Genomic DNA, 20,290 nt, shown 5'->3' on the forward strand with positions numbered 1-20,290 from the left:
ATTGTTAGATTACAGTTTTACACACAAACAAGCTGATATTTATAAAATAGCAACTGTATTCTAACAATCTGTATTCTGTAAAACTGTATTCTAACAATCAAGCCTCACAAAAACTGAAAGGTTATAATTTGGGGAATGAACAATTTATACCTTGTAAATTTAAGTTTATACATTTTTCTGAAAATTAATTTTGTCATAAAGAACCATATTCAGTCTCCCTATCTGGTGTGTGTAGGAAAGATATAATATTAAGAACCTGTTGATGTGGTGAGCTGAGATCGCGCCATTGCACTCCAGCCTGGGTAACAAGAGCGAAACTCCGTCTCAAAAAAATAAAAAAGAACCTGTTGAAATAAAGTATTTGTATCTTAAAGCCCATGACCTGCAGATACACATTTTCGTTCGCCTCAACTATGTGGGAAGAATCATGTAACATTGTAAAAAAAATTTTCCTTAAGACTTTTAAAAGACATATTTCAGGAATAATATAAACTGTACTAAATTGTTATTCAAAACTAATCTTTATTAAGAAAAATTTGCATTGAAACACGGGCAATTTGTATTTATTGTCACTAAAAATGCAGTCATTCTGCTGAGAATGATGGTTCTCACTCATAGGTGGGTGTTGAACAGTGAGAACACATGGACACAGGGAGGGGAGCATCACACACTGAGGTCTGTAGGGGAAAACAGGGAAGGGACAGCCAGAGTTGGGGAGTTGGGGAGAGATAGCATGGGGAAAAATGTCAGATATAGGTGATGGGGAGGAAGGCAGCAAATCACACTGCCATGTGTGTACCTATGCAACAATCTTGCATGTTCTTCACATGTACCCCAAAACCTAAAATTCAATTTTTAAAAAATGCAGTCATTCTTTCCAACTTCCTTGACCTTCCCTTCTTACTTCATGTAACTTGAAATGAAGTAGTACGTGAAGTTGTAATTTATTGTAATCTCAGATATATCATTGGTTAGTTACCTTCACATAATCCATCACTTAAAAAAATTTGATCCTTGGCCAAGCGGTGGCTCATGCCTGTAATCCCAGCACTTCAGGAGGCTGAGGGGGCGGATCTCGAGGTCGGGAGATTGAGACCATCCTGGCCAATATGGTAAAACCCCGTCTCTACTAAAAATACAAAAATTAGCTGGGCATGGTGGTGCACGCCTGTAGTCTTCCAGCTACTCGGGAGGCTGAGGCATGAGAATTGCTTGAACCCGGGAGGCGGAGGTTGCAGTGAGCCGAGATCATGCCACTGCACTCCAGCCTGGCACCTGGCAACACAGTGAGACTTTGTCTCAAAAAAAAAAAAAAAATCGTTCCAATGTTTGAGATAGATGTTGCATCATCATAAAAAACTCTCAGTGGAAACGTTGCTTAATGACTGAAGAAATTGTCAACAAAAATTAATTTTTCATTAACAGATATCTATTTCACATTTATCATTCTTTATGGGCATTTAACTTATTAGTGTGCACCTGGACCAACAATGGTGATGTACAGATTCTTTGAGTTATTTAATTTATAAATTCTTCTTTAAATTTTTACTTAATTCCATAAAATCTCATTACCTTAATCAATATTTTTATATATTTTTAAAAATTAACATCCTGACACAATAAACTCACTTCACAAAGTTACATGTACCAAAAATCACTAAGAATTCATGTTAGTTGTACTACTATAGTTAAGTTTTACAAATTTTACTTGACAATGTCTCCAGTATCAGTTTTATTACACCTATCAACATAGATGCGGTGTGTTTATATCACCGAGGTTATGAACTTGCAAAAATTCAGAAAACTTTACATTTTGTGAATTAAACTGGTGAGGATAGGATTTGAAATTTCAGCTGTTTGACTCCTGATTCTATTTCCTTTTAAAAACTAAAATAGCCTATCTAAAATATTGAAACGCATGCACGAATGCAAATATTTTTCATATATTAATAAAGAGAATGAATTACTTCTGTAAGTATAAATGCTAAAATAAAAACATTCAATATATTGTTTTTCTTTTTCAAAAAGAAACAGACTAAAGATTTTATTTTAGCTCAATTATGTCTATGCCTCTTGGTTTATCTACACTGATCAATAGTTACCTAATCTGTATAATTCCATGAATGTAATTGGGGAGTAATTTGGTAAGTTGATATAATATTTGTAATAGCTATTAAGTTATGCTTTCAAACTTTAGAAAGCAAAGTTTAAGCAAAATTCTCATGTATTTTCCTTTCTTCAAATGAGATCATTAATAGCATGTTTGTATATTTTTACATAAAACTTTCAAGTGTTCAAAAGGTGATTTAAAAAAGCATAACAATTTTTATATGTCTGCATCTGTGTTGTATTTCTCTTAAAGGTTGCATAAAACCATACTAAATTATGAAAGTTATTTAAAACTATGTAATAAGACCGGGCACGGTGGCTTAAGCCTGTAATCCCAGCACTTTGGGAGGCCGAGGCGGGTGGATCACGAGGTCAAGAGATCGAGACCATCCCGGTCAACATGGTGAAACCCCATCTCTACTAAAGATACAAAACATTAGCTGGGCATGGTGGCGTGTGCCTGTAATCCCAGCTACTCAGGAGGCTGAGGCAGGAGAATTGCCTGAACCCAGGAGGCGGAGGTTGCGGCGAGCCGAGATCGCGCCATTGCACTCCAGCCTGGGTAACAAGAGTGAAACTGCATCTCAAAAAAAAAACAAAAAACAAAAAACAAAACAAAAAAAAACTATGTAATATAAAATTAAATTGTTTTCAGTACTTTCCAAGCCCTAAAATATTAACATATTTTAAGAATTTGAGAGACATCGGGGCCGCTGGGGAAGGGAAGACGCGGGGCCAAGAGTAACCATGACAAAATTAGCTCAGTGGCTTTGGGGACTGGCGATCCTGGGCTCCACTTGGGCGGCCCTGACCACGGAAGCCTTGGGCCTGGAGCTGCCCTTGTCCTGCCAGGAAGTCCTGTGGCCACTGCCCACCTACTTGCTGGTGTCCGCCGGTTGCTATGCCCTGGGCACTGTGGGCTATCGTGTGGCCACTTTTCATGTCTGTGAGGCGAGCTGCAGAGCCAGATACAGGAGGCCAGAGCCGACCTAGCCCGCAGGGGGCTGCGCTTCTGACAGCCTAACCCCATTCCTGCCCCGACAGCCCTTCCTCCCATTTCCCATTAAAGAGCCAGTTTATTTTCTTAAAAAAAAAAAAAAAAAAAAAAAAAAAAAAAGAATTTCAAGTGTGAGAAAGTAGCCATAAATGAGACCATCCTTTAACCACTTCTCATAGCCCCACCTTCATCTTTTTTGGTTTAGTGATAGTCAAGAGGTTACAGCTACAATTAATTCTCGTTGTTCTACTGAGATGGCAATTGTTTTTTTTTTAAATTGCATTTCAGGTTTGGAGGTACATGTGAAGAACATGCAAGATTGTTGCATAGGTACACACTTGGCAGTGTGGTTTTCTGCCTTCCGTCCCCTCGCCTGTATCTGTCCTTTCTCCCCATGCTATCTCTTCCCACCTCCCCACCCCCCTACCCCTCCCCCATTTTCCCCCAACGGACCCCAGTGTGTAGTGCTCCCCTCCCTGTGTCCATGTGTTCTCATTGTTCAACACAGTCATGCTCATTGTCTTCTCTAGCCTACTATGAGTTTGGCAGCTTTTTCAGAATACAACAGTCATTATTCCGTGTTTCTCAGAAACCCTACATGTAAACAATTTACATAAGTCATATTTGTTGATTGGGCTTTTATCCTCAGTATTTTGTTCGCATAATTCATTCTGCTACATTTCTAGTGTCATCCAAAAATTTCTCCCAAGCTTAAAAAAAAAGGTAAACCCTACTACTATTAAATTTCTTTTTAAAGTTTGATAAGGCTGGACATGGCTGCTCACGCCTGTAATCCCAGCACTTTGGGAGGCCAAGGCAGCCGGATCACCTGAGGTCGGGAGTTGGAGATCAGCCTGACCAACATGGAGAAACCCCATCTCTACTAAAAATACAAAATTAGCTGGGCGTGGTGGCACATGCCTGTAATCACAGCTACTTGGGAGGCTGAGGCAGGAGAATCACTTGAACCCGATGGTGGAGGTTGCGGTGAGCATAGTCCACTGTACTTTAAAGTGGCTCAGTAAACATTTCTTAAGGATGAGTGAGTGGAAGACAGATAAGACTGAATCTGATTGTGCCCTAATCGGTGATAATTTTACTCTTAGGAGAGGTAAAGCAAGATAAGAATATACATGGCTCATTTCTGAGCCACATGATGGGCAAACCAGGTGAGCAGCTACCAAACTACAAAGATGATTACAATATCACATCAGCAAATTTAAAATGTGTTGCCAGTTTAACTTAGATCTCTACACATGAATTTTTGTATTACTAGTGAAATATAAAATGATCAACTCTTATCCCCAGAATAGAAAGTAACAAACCACGACAAAACATGCCTTACTCAAGTTTCCTTCAACCCTACTAAGTCAATGTTGAACATATTCTCAAAGGAAGTGTTTGAATGGAAACGAAATCATTAGCCTGCCCTCTATGCATGTATTTTGGAAGGTCCTGTTTTAGTCTTATTTCACTAGACTCTTGCTGAATCTGGTAATTGGACCTATTTACTAAAAGATGCTCAAGCACAATTATTTCAGACAGTGGATTGGTCTTGACTCTATAGAAAAAATGTTTAAATACATTTGAAAGTTTTTATATTTATTTTATTTTTAATTTTTAATTTTTTTTATTTTTTTGAGACAGAGTTTCGCTCTCGTTACCCAGGCTGGAGTGCAATGGCACGATCTCGGCTCACCGCAACCTCCGCCTCCTGGGTTCAGGCAATTCTCCTGCCTCAGCCTCCTGAGTAGCTGGGATTACAGGCACGCGCCACCATGCCCAGGTAATTTTTTGTATTTTTAGTAGAGACGGGGTTTCTCCATGTTGACCAGGATGGTCTTGATCTCTTGACCTTGTGATCCACCTGCCTCAGCCTCCCAAAGGGCTGAGATTACAGGTGTGAGCCACCGGGCCTTGCTGAAAGTTTTAAAATAGGAATTACGTGCTAGCCACATGAGAAAAAAATGAAACAGCGTGATACCAGAAACAATAGAGCATGGTCAGGGGCCTCTCAATATGGTACAGAATAGCCTTTAAATTTTTACCCAAGTATCTAGAGTGATTTTAGAGACTACTTTTAGTTTTATTTGTCTGGCCTTCTTTTGAGATTTTGATTATTTAAGGAAAGGAGAACAATCATATCTGTAATTTCTAGACATCTCCTCTTCTGGATTTTGAGCTTCTCCAAAGCAGAAACCTTGTTTTCTTCATGTTTGCAATCATAGAGCTTAACGTCGTGTATTATGCAGCATCAGCACAAAATGCATATTGATCATCTGGATAAATGGATGAATAGATGGATGGAAAAATGGATTAATATATGAACTTATTCCTACAGACTTGAATTTCAGGACTCATTCACTCAGCAAAAAAATAACATCTTCTCACAGTATTTATTTCAAGCAAAATAAAGTTCTAAATGTTGTGACCAGGTTCTGCAGGACATGCATTAAGCCTTAGTCTCCAGGATGCCCAGCCATCTGTGATTCTTATCTCGCCCTGTTTCTCTCATCCTCCTTACACTCTATCTGCAAGCCTTCCTGGAAAAGGGCTACAAATAAACATCTCTTCTTCTCTCATTGTTTGCATTCTCTGAGGAGTAAGAAGAATAACGCATCTTTATATTTTGTACAATCCTTTGGGTTACAAAACACTTTCACATGTTATCTCATTTTATTCTTACACTATCCATTCGAAAAAAATGAGGAAACTGAGGCTGAGAGGTGAAGAGTTAGTTAATCTTTATAGTTAGTTAAGTGGCAGAGCCTCTTCCAGACTCAAAACTTCCAAATGCAAACCCAGCATTCTTCTGTACTCCCTATGGTACTGGCGGAGTTAAAAGAATGGATTCTACCACGAGTCCCAGTGCTGTGTCTGCATTCCTTATTTTCTGTTAATTACCACATGTGCTGTCAACACTGCATATTTCAAGGAAAGTGACAATTTAACTTCCATCTCTGACCTTTGAAACCTTCCTCTCCAGGAAGACAGCAGGTCTGGAGTGAGCTATGGGAAGGACTGGGGCAAGAATTTCTCCCACAGTTGGCAGTCTGTCTGCCCTAACTTTGAATGGATTCAAAGATAGAAGCGGTAAAGACGGACTGGAGAAATGTGCTATGCATAACACTTAAATGTCACTCTATGTGCCAAAAAAGTTGACATCTATGAGATTTAGCTGAAATATTGCCCAACTAATAAGGTGTAGAAAGAATGCCTTTAAATAAAAAGGATTCTTCAGGCAGTTAAAAATGTTATCGGAGAGAATGAAATTGAGCAGGAAACAGGAGGGCTTCAAAAGCCTCTTGCTGTTTAGCTGAGGAAGCTGCACCGCTAGCGTAGCTAATTGAACTCTCCGTCATCTCACTTGTATTGTCATTGCAGAAGAAAAAGAGGCTCTATTTTTGCTTCCTGCAACAGAATCTGAAACTTGTGAAGAGAGGCAAGGGACAGGATATATGCTGATTATTTTGACGTTAGATCTGTGCCTAGAATTAGCTGTGCACAGATATAAATATCCTTTAGACACGTCCATCCACAAGCAATCTATATTATAATTGGCAAAACTGGCCCATAAGAAATGAGAGTAGGCCGGGCGCGGTGGCTCAAGCCTGTAATCCCAGCACTTTGGGAGGCCGAGGCGGGTGGATCACGAGGTCGAGAGATTGAGACCATCGTGGTGAACATGGTGAAACCCCGTCTCTACTAAAAATACAAAAAAACATTAGCTGGGCATGGTGGCACGTGCCTGTAATCCCAGCTACTCAGGAGGCTGAGGCAGGAGAATTGCTTGAACCCAGGAGGCGGAGGTTGCGGTGAGCCGAGATCGCGCCATTGCACTCCAGCCTGGGTAACAAGAGCGAAACTCCGTCTCAAAAAAAAAAAAAAAAAAAAAAGAAAAGAAAAAAGAAATGAGAGTAAAGGGAAAGTTTGCCAATAATTAGGAAGAAATAAAATCTGTGTAGTATTTTGTTTAATGATGCAAGCATATAACATAAAATGAGCAGCCATCTTGTGCTTAAGCAGGAATGGATGCAAAGTTAGAGGTAGAAGAAAACACTTCTTTATATATGATTTTAGCTTTGTAAAATACTGAAATAAAAGGCACATCTCCTGATTCCAATTAACTTTAATGATACAAACATACTTGGACTGGTTATATGGCTAATAGTTGTTTAAAAATGTAAAGTCAGTGGACAGGGAAAATGTGGCACATACACACCATGGAATATTATGCAGCCATCAAAAACAATGAGTTCGTGTCCTTTGTAGGGACATGGATGAACCTGGAAACCATCATTCTCAGCAAACTGACGCAAGAACAGAAAATCAAACACCGCATGTTCTCACTCATAGGCGGGTGTTGAACAATGGGAACACATGGACACAGGGAGGGGAGCACTACACACTGGGGTCTGTTGGGGGGAAATGGTGGAGGTACAGGGGGTGGTGGGGAGGTGGGGAGAGATAGCATGGGGAGAAATGCCAGATATAGGTGAAGGGGAGGAAGGCAGCAAATCATGCTGCCATGTGTGTACCTATGCAACAATCTTGCATGTTCTTCACATGTACCCCAAAACCTAAAATGCAATAAAAAATAAATAAAATAAAAAATAAACAAGAAAAAACTCACACTAAGCAAAAAAAAAAAAAAAAATGTAAAGTCAGATCCACATTTCATATCATAGGTTAAAACATATTTTGGCTAGAAAATAAATTAGTTTTTAATGAAAAGTGCCAACAATATGAGGTGGGGGTGACTTATCAGTCAAATGCAATAGAGGAAATGACATTAACACGAATTTGAAAATTAAGTATGTAATGATTGAAGTTTCTGGATGTCAAGATATCCTTTAGACATCAAATAATAAAGAGCTAAAAAAAAAATTCACAGACATAACGAAAGTTAAACTTAATGGAGATTCTCCAAATAAGGTGAAAAGCATTGGAGCCAAGTAGAAAAATAGCTAATTTCATTAAATAATTATCAACAAAAGAAATATAAACACCACTATCAGTATATATATATATGGAAAACAGCATAATAATTAAAGTAATTAAAACATAAATAACTCTTTAAAAATATTTTCACATTAAAAAAAGCAAAGATTTTTTTTTTTTTTGAGACGGAGTTTCGCTCTTGTTACCCAGGCTGGAGTGCAATGGCGTGACCTTGGCTCACCGCAACCTCCGCCTCCTGGGTTCAGGCAATTCTCCTGCCTCAGCCTCCTGAGTAGCTGGGATTACAGGCACGCGCCACCATGCCCAGCTAATTTTTTGTATTTTTAGTAGAGATGGGGTTTCACCATATTGACCAGGATGGTCTCAATCTCTCGACCTCATGATCCACCCGCCTCGGCCTCCCAAAGTGCTGGGATTACAGGCTTGAGCCACCACGCCCGGCCAAAGATTTTTAAAGTTAATAATTAATGAAAAAAATATATAAAGCTTGAAGTGTTTGAAATAGTCAAAATGTGCTGGTGAGAAATGGTACTGGAATAAATTTTCCAGACAACTATTTGTTAATAATCATAAAAGATATTTAAGAACATTTCTGTTTGGGGTTTTCACAACTCTACTTACAGGAATCCACATAAAGGAAATAATCTATGATGTGGATACATATCTGTATACAAGGATGGTTATTATTGCATTATATGAAATAACAAAAAGAAAATAATGTTGTTTGTTTGTTTGTCTTAATACAGAGTCTCGCTTTGTTGCCCAGGCTGGAGTGCAATGGCTCAATCTCAGCTCACTGCAACCTCCGCCTCCCAGGTTCAAGTGATTCTTCTGCCTCAGCATTCTGAGTAACTGGGACTACAGGCACGTGCCACCATATGTGGCTAATTTTTGTATTTTTAGTAAAGACACAGTTTCACCATATTGGCCAGGTTGATCTCAAACTCCTGACCTTGTGATCTGCCTGCCTCAGCCTCCCAAAGTGCTGGAATTACAGGCAAACTGTTCTTTTTTTAAGTTCAATTTTATTCAATACATATACAGGAAGTGTATATATTTTACAAATAACAATTGTATAAGGCATAATTCTAAAAGATAAAGGAATAGTTTTTAAAAACATCTTGCTAACATAAAATGGAACACTATGAGTCTTTTAAAATATTTTGGAAGTACATGTAATAACTGGGAAAAGCATCTCCAATACATTGATAAGTGAAGAAAACCAGGCTACAGAAAAGCATGTATAATATAAATTTATATTTGTCATCAAATCAAATGGTAACAGCTGCTATAAATAGGTGGTAGCAATTTTTAACTGTTTTTCATTATCCATATTTTCTAAGTTTTCTAACTCAATATGTATTACTTTTGTAAAAAGACGGTAAAGAAGATGTAAAGAATGAAGTTTCTCAAGAAACCTTTTAAGAGAATAAAATGATCTTTATATGGTAATCAGTGTTACACACGGGGTGCATATGTGCATGTGTGTGTGTGATTAGAATAAAATATATCAAAATCATATTAAGGTTTGCATATCATAATTTAATTTTTATGTCTCTTTACAATCAAAATTATGATACCAAATTTTATACAAGAGAAAATAAGATATTGCATGGTTCCTTTGGATAAGTATACAGCAATCCTCAAAATAAAAATTTTTTAAAACTAAAAATTCTGGAGTTAAAGAAAAAACGGAATAAGTGAACTGGTGAGAAAATAAGCACTGATCAGAAACCAAAAGTTGAGTCACAGTTGGAATCTAACAGATAAAACCAGTTTGATGTTGATTTTCACCATGTGGCATATGCCAAAATCTTGGGAGAACTTGGCTTTTGTTTTGATGTGTATGACGGCCAACAGAGAAACCTAGACTCTGTCCAATGCTGACAATCTAATGGGAATTCCCTACAGAATCTTAGCTCCAGGGCTCCATTCACAATGTGAAGATGAACTACAGCTCAATCCACCCTTTAACAGAATGTTAACTTCAAACTTGGAAATTGGTAGATGAGTAAATTCCCATAATATTTTGTGGGAAACACGGGTTTGAAGGTTTGAGGCCTAAATCCACACTGTGGTATATGGAAAACTTGAAAGTAAAACATGAATTTTAAGTTTGTCTTCATTAGCTAGTATGTTCAGACCATTTCAGAGGTGAATGTAAACCCTATGTAGAGAAACACAATATAGCCCAGGCTTCAAAGAATTACCACAGGTCTATTTTCAGGGAACACAAGCTCACAATCAAAATGACAAAAGGACTATGATGTGAGTAAGAGCCAGCAGAAATAACAAATGGAAATATAAGACTCAAAAGAACATATGATTGTAGTATTTTTAGATAACAAAATAAGTATGGTTAACATGTTTAAACATACAAAAGAGATTTTTGAAACTATGAAAAATATAAAGGTAATTTTAAATGAAATAAAAGGTATTCAATCAGGAAAAGAGGAAATAAAATTGTGTCTATTTGCAGACGACATGATTGTATATTTAGAAGACCCCATTGTCTCAGCCCAAAATCTCCTTAAGATGGTAAGCAACTTCAGCAAAGTCTTAGGATATGAAATCAATGTGCAAAAATCACAAACATTTTTGCACACCAATAATCGACAAACAGCCAAATCATGAGCAAACTCCCATTCACAATTGCTACAAAGAGAATAAAATACCTAGTAATACAACTAACAAAGGACGTGAAGGACCTCTTTAAAAAGAACTCCAAACCACTGCTCAATGAAATAAGAGAGGACACAAACAGATGGAAAAACATTCCATGCTCATGGTTAGGGAGAATCGATATCGTGAAAATGGCCATACTGTCCAAAGTAATTTATAGACTCAATGCTATCCCCATCAAGATACCACTGACCTTCTTCGTAGAACTGGAAAAAAGCCACCTTAAACTTCATATAGAACCAAACATCAATCCTAAGCAAAAAGAACAAAGCTGGAGGCATCACACTATTTGACTTCAAACTATACTATAAGGCTACAGTCTTCAAAACAGCATGGTACTGGTACCAAAACAGAGATATAGACCAATGGAACAGAACAGAGGCCTCAAAAGTAATGCCACACACCTACAACCTTCTGATCTTTGACAAACCTGACATATACAAGAAATGGGAAAGGATTTCCTGTTTAATAAATGAAGCTGAACAAACTAGCTAACCATGTGCAGAAAGCTGAAACTGGACCCATTCCTTGCACCTTATACAAAAATTAACTCTAGATAGATTAAAGAATTAAACTTAAGACCTAACACCATAAAAAACCCTAGAATAAAACCTAGGCCGTACTATTCAGGACATAGGCACAGGCAAGGACTTCATGACTAAAACACCAAAAGCAATGGCAACAAAAGCCAAAATAGACAAATGGGATCTAATTAAACTTAAGAACTGTAAAGTAAAAGAAACAATCATTAGAGTGAACCATCAACCAACAGAATGGGAAAAATTTGGCAATCTACTCATCTGACAAAGGACTAACATCCAGAATCTACAAAGAACTTAAACAAATTTACAAGAAATAAACAACCCCATTCAAAAATGGGCAAAAGATATGAACAGACACTTTTTGAAAGAAGACATTTATGCAGCCAACAAACATGAAAAAATGCTGATCATCACTGGTCATTAGAGAAATACAAATCAAAACCACATTGAGATACCATCTCATGCCAGTTAGAATGGCAATCATTAAAAAATCTGGCGACAACAGATGCTGAAGAGGATGTGGAGACACAGGAACACTTTTGAATTGTTGGTGGGAGTGTAAGTTAGTGCAACCATTGTGGAAAACAGTGTGGCAATTCCTTAAGTATCTAGAAATAGAAATACCATTTGACCCAGCAATCCCATTACTGGGTATATACCCAAAGGATTATAAATCATTCTATTATAAAGACACATGCACACGTATGTTCGTTGTGGAACATACTTGGAACCAACCCAAATGCCCATTGATGACAGATTGGATATAAAACATGTGGTACATATATACCATGGAATACTATGCAACCATAAAAAAGGATGAATTCATGTCCTTTGCAGGGATGAAGCTAGAAACCATTATTCTCAGCAAACTGACACAAGAACAGAAAACCAAACACCGCATTTTCTCACTCATAAGTGAATGTGAAACAATGAGAATACATGTACACAGGAAGAGGAACATCACACTCTGGGGCCTGTTGTGGGGGCAGAAGGGCTAGGGGAACGATAGCAGGGGGTAGGGGGATTGGGGAGGATAACATTAGGGAAAATACTTAATGCAGATGATGGAAGGATGGATGCAGCAAACCACTATAGCATGTATATACCTATGTAATAATCCTGCACAATCTGCACATGTACCCCATAACTTAAAATATAATTTAAAAAATAAAATATGAAAAGAGAAAAATCAAATGAATACCACAATAGGTACAGAAAAGACACTAAATAAACTTCAAAATTTATCCCAAGGGAAATAATACTAGCAAGATGATTGACTAGAACCCCCTAGGACTCACTGCCCTCCTTCCCAATAAAGACAGTCAAATAATAAACAACTAACTTTTGTTGAAGATAACTAAGAGAGTGTTGGAGTAAATCAAGGTAGTAGAACAAACCCTATAGAGCACAAAAACCCAGGTTGGACGCACATGGGAATGGAAGAAAATGCTGGGTCACCACCACCGCATCCCCTAGCTCAGAGCCAGAAAGGACTTCTGGAAAGAAAAGGCAAGTAAGAGCACCACAGCAGCCCTCATCAACCCCTTAGACACCTACATTCCTCACCATTGAGGATTCCTGCAGTCCTCAAAGTTCCTACGCCTAGCTGAGAAAGCCGAAGAGAGTCCACACGGCTGTGCTGCCTCCCAAGAAGGAGCTGTCACTATGCCCCACCCACTGTGTCCCACCAGCTACTGTATTATGCCTTCTTGGAACTGAAACTACTGCTGCTGGAGTGTGTTCCACTCTGGAGGTGAGTAGCTATGACACCCTCCCATCCCCAAGACTTAGCTACTGTTGAACCACTGCTGCCAGGTACCCTGTCATCCTCCGTTGAGCTGCTGCAACACCCTACCCAACAAGGCCACGAAGCCATGGAGCTGTTCCATCTACCCCTCCTGGTTTTCGCTCTACCTTGCTCCCACTGTGCCTGAGCTGAAGTGGTGCCCTGCCTCCTGGGAAAATAGTACATTCGCCACTGAGAGCAATCACAGCTACCCCCAACCCCCCCCACAAGCTCCTAAATATAAAAAACAAATATTAATGAACACTAGGGGAGAAATAGATTAGCAATACAATAATAGTAGGTAACTTCAATTACCCACTTTCAACAATGGACAGGCCAACCACAGAAAATTAGTAAGGAAATACTGGAATTGAACTATACTTTAGACAAAAACGGACCTAACAGGCATATACAACTTGCCATTCAGCAACAGCAGAATATACATTCTTCTCTTATGCACATGGAACATTTTCCAGAATACGCCATATGGTAACCCGGAAAACAAGTTTAAACAAATTTTAAAAAATTAAAAGAATATCGAGTGTTATTTCCAATGACGGTGGTATAAAACTAGAAATGAGGGGGAACGTTGGAAACGATACAAATACGTAAAAATTAAGCAGCATGTTCCTGAATAACAAATAGGTAAATGAAGGAATTTAAAAATAAATTTGAAAATTTCTGGAGGCAAAGAGAAATGCTGAATTCTACTGAATACATCAAGAAGAACTAATACTAATTCTTCTCAAATTATTCTGAAAATTGAAGAGGAGGGAAGGCTTCCGAATTCATTCCATACAACATACCAAGTCTATGGAACACAGCAAAAGCAGAACCAATCGGGAAGTTTATAGCAATAAATGCCTACATCAGAAAAAAAAAAGATATAAACAAGCTATGTTGCACCTCAAGGAACTAGAAAAAAAATAATAAAAAATAAGCCCAAAATTAGTAGAAAAAAATAATGAAAATCAGTCAACAAATCACCAAAATGGAGACGAAAAAACTACAAAAGATCAACAAAAGTTAATTTTTCGACATGATTAACGAAACCAAAAAAACTTTCTCAAAAAAAGACAGAAGACTCAATAAGTAAAAATCAAAGATGAAAAATGTTATAACTGATACGACAGACATACAAAGGATCCTAAAAGAATATTATGAAAAACTCTATGCCTACAAATGGAAAACTTGGAAGAAATGGGATAAATTCCTGCACACACACGAACAAGATTGATTTATGAAGAAATAGAAAATCTGAACAGACTAATAATGAATAATGAGGTTGAAGTAGTAATAAAAATTTTCTCATCAAAGAAGCCCAGGCTTCACTGCTGAATTCTACCAAACACATAAAGAACTAACATCGGCTGGGCAGAGTGGCTCATCTCAGGTCTGTAATCCTAGTACTTTGGGAGGCCAAGGTGGGCGGATCACGTGGTTCAGGAGATTGAGACCATCCTGGCCAACATGGTGAAACCCCGCCTTTACTAAAAACACAAAAATTAGCTGGGCGTGGTGGTGTGTGCCTCTACTCCCAGCTATTTGGGAGGCTGAGGCAGGAAAATCTCTTGAACCCAGGAGGCAGAGATTGCAGTGAGCCGAGATTGGCCATCGCACTCCAGCCTGGCAATGGAGTGAGACTCCATCTCAAACAAACAAAAAAAAAGAACGAATATCAATTCTTCTCAAATTATTCCAGAAATTAAAGAGAAGGGGATTCTTCCAACCTCATTGTACAAGGCCAGCATTACCCAGATACCAAAACCAAAAAAAAAAAAAGCCTTAACGAAAAAAGAAAACTACAGACTAGTATTTCTAATGAATATAAATTCAAGAATTCTAAACAAACTACTGGCAAATCAAATTCAACAACACGCCAGGCGCGGTGGCTTAAGCCTGTAATCCTAGCACTTTGGGAGGCTGAGGCAGGTGGATCACAAGGTCAAGAGATCGAGACCATCCTGGTCAGCATGGTGAAACCCTGTCTCTACTAAAGGTGCAAAAAATTAGCTGAGCATGGTGGCGCGTGCCTGTAACCCCAGCTACTCAGGAGGCTGAGGCAGGAGAATTGCCTGAGCCCAGGAGGCGGAGGTTGCAGTGAGCTGAGATCTCACCATTGCACTCCAGCCTGGGTAACAAGAGCAAAACTCCGTCTCAAAAAAAAAAAAAAAAAAAAAACAAATTCAACAACACACTTAAAATGATCGTTCGCCATGGTCCCAGGGATGAAAGGATGGCTCAACATATGCAAATCAATAAAGATGATCCATCACATTAACAGAATAAAGGACAAAACCATGTAAGCAATCTTGTACAGAAAAAGCGTTTGATGAAAGTCAGCATCTCTTCATCATAAAAGCTCTACACAAATTCCGTACGGAAGGTATGTACCTCCACACAATAAAAGCCATAAAGAACAAACCCACATCTAATATCACACAGAATGGAGAAAAGTTGAAAGCTTTTTCTCTAAGATCTAGAATATGACAAGAATGGCCACTTTTATGTAGGACTAGAAGTCCTAGCAAGAGCAGTCAGGCAAGAGGAAGAAATAAAAACCATCCCAATAAAAAATAAGGAAATCAGGCCGGGCGCGGTGGCTCAAGCCTGTAATCCCAGCACTTTGGGAGGTCGAGGCGGGTGGATCACGAGGTCGAGAGATCGAGACCATCCTGGTCAACATGGTGAAACCCCGTCTCTACTAAAGGTGCAAAAAATTAGCTGGGCATGGTGGCGCATGCCTGTAGTCCCAGCTACTCCGGAGGCTGAGGCAGGAGAATTGCCTGAACCCAGGAGGCGGAGGTTGCGGTGAGCTGAGATGGCGCCATTGCACTCCAGCCTGGGTAACAAGAGTGAGACTCTGTCTCAAAATAAATAAATAAATAAATAAATAAATAAATAAAATAAAATAAAATTAAAAATAAAAAAATAAGGAAATCAAATTGTCCCTGTTGGCAGATGATATGATCTTACGTAAAGAAAACCCTAAAGACTCCAGCAAAAACTGTTAGAATGAATAAATGCATTCAGTAAGGTAACGGGATACAAAATCAACCTATAAAATTAGTAGTGTTTCTATACACTAATAGCTGAGTCTCTGAAAAAGGAATTAAAAAAACCAGCTTATTTACAATGGCTGAAAAAAAAAGTAAGACACTTAGGAACACATTTAACCAAGAAAATGAAGAATCTTTATACTGAAACTATGAAACAATTATAAAAGAAACGGAAGAGGATGCAAACAAATGGAAACATGTTCAGAGATTGGAAGAATTAATATTGTTAAATGTTCATTCTATGCACAGCAATCTACAGATTCAATGTAACCCCTATCAAAATACCAATGACATTTCTCATAGAAATAGAAACAAAACCGTAAAATTTGTATGAAATCGTAAAAGACCCCGAATAACCAAAGCAATCTTGAGCGAAAAGACCAAAGCTAGAGATATCACACTGCCTGACTTCAAAATATACTACAGAGTTACCGTAACTAAAATAGTTTGATATGGTCATAAAAATAGACATGTAGACCAATGGAATCGAACAAAGAACTCAGAAAGAAATCCATGCGTCTACATCCCACTGATTTTTGACCAAGTTGTCAAGAATAAACATCGAGGAAAGGATAGTCTCTTCAGTACACGGCGCGGAGAAAATGGAACATCCACATGCAGAAGAGTAAAAGTAGACTCCTCACTCTCACCACAGAAAAGTTAACTCAGAATGAATTAAATATTTAAATGTGAGACTTGAAATCATGAAACTACTAGAGGAAAACATAGGGATATGCTTCACATTGGTCTGGACAAGGATTTTCGTCTTCTTCTTTTTTTTTTTTTTAACAAAGATTTTCTAGATAAGACCTCAAAAGCACAGATAATCAAAGCAACATAGACAATGAGATTGCATCAAACCAAAATGCTCTTCATAGTTAAGGAAATAACAAAATGAAGAGACAACTTCCAGATCAGGAGAAAACATTTGCAAACTATACACCTGACAGGTAGCTAATATCCAGATTATACAAGGAACCGAAAAAACAGCTCAATAGTAATAATTTAATTTTAAAAGAAGGGCAAAAGACTTATACAGATATTTCTCAATAAAAGACATACAAATAGTCAACAGGTGTATGAAAAGATGTCCAGCATCACAAGTCATCAGGGGAATGTAAATCAAAATCACAATGAGGCCGGCCATGGTACCTTTGCCTGTAATCCCAGCACTTTGGGAGGCTGAGACAGGCGGACCACCTGAGGTCAGGAGTTTGAGACCAGCATGACCAACATGGTGAAACCCCATCTCTACTAAAAATACAAGGTTAGCCAGTGGTGGTGGCGCATGGCTGTAATCCCAGATACTTGGAAGGCTGAGGCAGGAGAATCACTTAAACCCAGGAGATGGAGGTTGCAGTGAGCTGAGATTGTACCGTTGCACTCCAGCCTGGGCAACAAGAGCGAAACTCTGTTTCAAACAACAACAACGACGATGACAATAACAACAAAATGCAATGAGATACCACCTCACACCAGTTGAAATGGCTGTTATCAAAAAGACAAAAGGAAACGAGCATTCTCAAGGATGTAGAGAAAAGGAAACCCTTACACATTGTTGATAGGGATGAAAATTAGCATACCCATTATGAAAAACAGTACGGAGGTTTCTCAAAATAGTAATAATAGAACTACCATATGACCCAGCAATCCTACTGCTGGGCATAGGTCCAGTAAAAAAAATTAGTATATTGAAGAGATAAATGCACTCTCCTGTTCATGTACATGAAAGAAAACGTCTTCCTCTGCATACCAGAAGGCACATCCAAAAATATTCAGAGTAATGTTGTTTTATAATATAAGAAAAAAATAATGCAAACAACCCAAATATCCAGGGACAGAATCTTGGCTTAATAAATGGCTGGCCATTTATAGACTAGAATGCAGACATTGCCCAGCCTGCAGAAACACACATGCATGAGCCTTAGAAATCTATTAATTATTTTGAAAAGCAATCTTCAGGAGAATACACAATTGTATGTGGCCTTAAGATAAACTCATAGAAACAGAGTAGACCAGTAGTTGCCAGGGACTGGGATGTGTGCGAAATGAGAGATGTTGATCACTGGGTGCAAACTTTCAGTTATCAGATGAATAAATTCTGGGTATCTAATGTACAGGAGGGATAGTTACAGATGTGTTCGTTAGTTGTAATAATCATTATACAATGTATACATGTATCAAATAATGTTGCACATACAACCTTTGTCTATTAAGTGTTCTAAATTTTTTTAAAAAGCATGCAAAAGTAAACATTGGACAAAATTATAAAGATGAGAAAAAGGATTCTTTTTTTTTTTTTTTTTTTTTTTTTTTGAGATGGAGTTTCGCTCTTGTTATCCAGGCTGGAGTGCAATGGCGCCATCTCGGCTCACCACAACCTCCGCCTCCTGGGTTCAGGCAATTCTCCTGCCTCAGCCTCCTGAGTAGCTGGGATTACAGGCACGCGCCACCATGCCCAGCTAATTTTTTGCAATTTTAGTAGAGACAGGGTTTCACCATGTTGACCAGGATGGTCTTGATCTCCTGACCTCGTGATCCACCCACCTCGGCCTCCCAAAGTGCTGGGATTACAGGCTTGAGCCACCACGCCCGGCCGAGCAAAAGGATTCTATAAATGCAATTGAGGCCATAGTTACTTATGAGTGGAGAAAGGAGGACCAGGTTGGTAAGGAAAGAATCAGGCCGTTAAAGGTTTCTATTAATGCTCAGTTGATCAAATTGAGTATTCATGTGCTAATGATTGTAATGTGTTTATCCATTTTAATGTCCATATGTTATAAATATTTCTCTGTCTATACTTAAATTTTTATTACTGAAATCCTTCAAATTTGCAACATTTATACAGCTTTGGGTTTTTAAGAAGAGCATATTCATCCTCACCTAACAATATACTTTTTCCAAAATAAGCAGGATCAGTAACTAACATCAAACTTTTAAAACATTACATAAACTGGTCAGGCATGGTGGCTCATGCCTGTAATCTCAGCACTTTGGGAGGTCAAGGTGAGTGGATCACCTGAGGTCAGGAGTTCAAGATCAGCCTGGCTAAAATGGTGAAACCCCGTTTCTACTGAAAGTACAAAAAATTAGCTGGGTGTGGTGGCATGTGCCAGTAGTCCCAGTTACTTTGGAGGCTGAGGCAGGAGAATCACTTGAACCTGGGAGGCAGAGGCTGCAGTGAGCTGAGATCGCACCATCGTACTCCAGCTTGGCCAACGAGAGCGAAACTCCATCTCCCCCCACCCACCAAAAAAAGGCAAAAGTAAAAATTAAAAATTATATAAATTAAGAGGTTTCTAAGTGGTTCAATATCATCCCTGTCTTCTGAGTCTTCAAATTTCTCTTCCTGTATATCTTCCATCTATTTTTCCCTTTTTTTTTTTGACTGAGTGGAAATTATGCCAAAGGTTCACACTTTTGAAGTTGATGGTATGAACTTCACGCACTACACTCCAACTTCCATAGCTCTTTATTTTTTGGTTTAGCATAGTGTTTACTTTTCCACATTTAATATTTAACAATAAAAATAATGCCGGGCGCGGTGGCTCAAGCCTGTAATCCCAGCACTTTGGGAGGCTGAGGCGGGTGGATCACAAGGTCAAGAGATCGAGACCATCCTGGTCAACATGGTGAAACCCCGTCTCTACTAAAAACACAAAAAATTAGCTGGGCATGGTGGCGCGTGCCTGTAATCCCAGCTACTCAGGAGGCTGAGGCAGGAGAATTGCCTGAACCCAGGAGGCGGAGGTTGCGGTGAGCCGAGATCGCGCCATTGCACTCCAGCCTGGGTAACAAGAGCGAAACTCCGTCTCAAAAAAAAAAAAAAAAGAAAGAAAGAAAGAAAGAAAAAAAACAATACAAATAATTCTTGACTTAGACACCTCCAATTGGCCATTTGAAGTCGTGTAATACCATTGCCATTAAGATCTATGCTATTCTCCTAATGACATTCTATTAAAAATAAGAAGTTATGCTTTTTAGGTCACATTTTGATTCTAATCTTTACGTAACTAAACTGGAAGGCCATGAAAATCAGTATGTGACTTCGGTTTTTTGTTTTTGTTGGTTTTACCTCCACATCTTTTCATGTCTTTGACCTTTAGAAGACTTGCCATGGTGAATCTAGTCTTCAAATAATAATCGAATTCTC

At 38.5% G+C, this 20,290-nt stretch overlaps 1 pseudogene; it reads left to right on the plus strand.

Annotated features, from left to right (window-relative positions):
* The first annotated feature begins 2,856 nt into the window (after positions 1-2,856).
* LOC101048615 (dolichol-phosphate mannosyltransferase subunit 3-like) lies at positions 2,857-3,125 on the plus strand (annotated as a pseudogene).
* Positions 3,126-20,290: the final 17,165 nt, after the last annotated feature.

The sequence above is a fragment of the Saimiri boliviensis genome, chromosome 6 (assembly GCF_048565385.1).
Source record: "Saimiri boliviensis isolate mSaiBol1 chromosome 6, mSaiBol1.pri, whole genome shotgun sequence".
NCBI classification, from domain to species: Eukaryota; Metazoa; Chordata; class Mammalia; order Primates; family Cebidae; genus Saimiri; species Saimiri boliviensis.